This window comes from Geospiza fortis, unplaced genomic scaffold (assembly GCF_000277835.1).
Source record: "Geospiza fortis unplaced genomic scaffold, GeoFor_1.0 scaffold408, whole genome shotgun sequence".
NCBI classification, from domain to species: Eukaryota; Metazoa; Chordata; class Aves; order Passeriformes; family Thraupidae; genus Geospiza; species Geospiza fortis.
Window position 1 is genome coordinate 5,017,920 of NW_005054330.1, and position 1,456 is coordinate 5,019,375.

Here is a 1,456-nt window from a genome sequence, read left to right on the forward strand (position 1 = left end):
AGCAAAAATCTCACCTTTTCCTTCACTCCCTACCAAGACAGCTCAGTCTTGAGCTAGGAGCCAGGCTGTATCCTCACTCCCAAATCCTGGCCCTGTGGAGTAAGCTCAGTAACACCTGGACACACCCTTCTGCCAGCAACCCCAACAGCACTTCCTGCAAAAGAGGATTTTTCCCCCTGGCCTTTCCTTCAGTCATGGTCACTCTCCCTGCAGAAACCCTGGCTCTCCACGTCCAGGCTGAACTTCCAGGCTGAACTTTCGAACCTTCCTCCTCCAGCCCAGCCAGGTCATTATTTTTGACACCCTTTCCCTGAGTTATTGCACAGCTGAAAAAGAGAGAGCCGGCCTGGCCACGGCTCCTGGCTTTTTTCAGTGTCCAACATTCCCTGCTAGCCCCTGGCACCCGTTCAGGTGAGCTCAGGGTGGCTCAGGACTTGTGACAGCACAGTGGACAAGTGCCACCAGGGAGGAGAGCTGCCTGCCTGCTGATTTTCCCACCTGTATGACTTAGGGATGGTATTTTTCTTGATCTGGATCCTGCATTAATTGTTTCCTGGAATTTTTTGCTGTACGAATGTCATGCTTCTGTCTGCTTGGCTTGCCCTGGGTTGAGCAGAGGTATTTATGAGTGGTTTTTTGCACATATTTTTCACCTTTTTGAAATGCTTGGCACTGGTCTGGATGCTGGAACAGATCCTTCCTGTTGAAAATACTGAACTCAGTTAGTCTGGTTGGGCACTGAAGGGAAAAGCAGTGGTTTAGCTGCTCAGCTCTGGCTTTGCTGGTGCTCAGTGATGGTGAGCCCTGCGCTCCTGGAGGTGACCAGTGCGGGGGTCAGGTCTCTTTGCCTGTGCTGGTGTAATTCAGAAGTCAGAAAAAGCCTCCTCTTCCCCAAAAAGAGCATCAAGGAAATCTGTCCTCCCCAGAGCTGGGTGCCAGGGCAGGGTGGGAGCCCTTTGGCTGCAGCTCTTCCCTGCCCACAAGACTTATTGCAGTATTTTGTTTGTTGTGTGACAGTCCCTGAGCCAGGTTCAGGCCCATGATCAAGTTACCAGGGCTCAGCTGCTCTGCATTAACCAGCCAGGGGGGTATTCCCATCCTAGCACAAAGAAAAGGTAAAAACTGTTCATTTAAACATCTTTCACAGAGGTTTAAACAAAACATTTGCTTTATGTACTCATGTATGCAATTAATGAGGCAGTAGCTTGATTTGAAACCCTGGTTACCCAAGTCTGATGGTCACTTTGGTTTGGACCAAAAGAGAAGCATCCCAAATGTATTTATTTATTCACCTACAGGGCAGACAAATGGAGGAATTTAAGCTTTTTTCACGGGAGTGGAGCTGGGCATTGCCATAGATGTCTTACAACCATTCCTTGGAGGCCAGGGATTCATGTCCCCTTGGAGGGGAGGGGGTTTCAGAGCCCACCAAACTCTTCTTTCAGCTCCAGCAGGA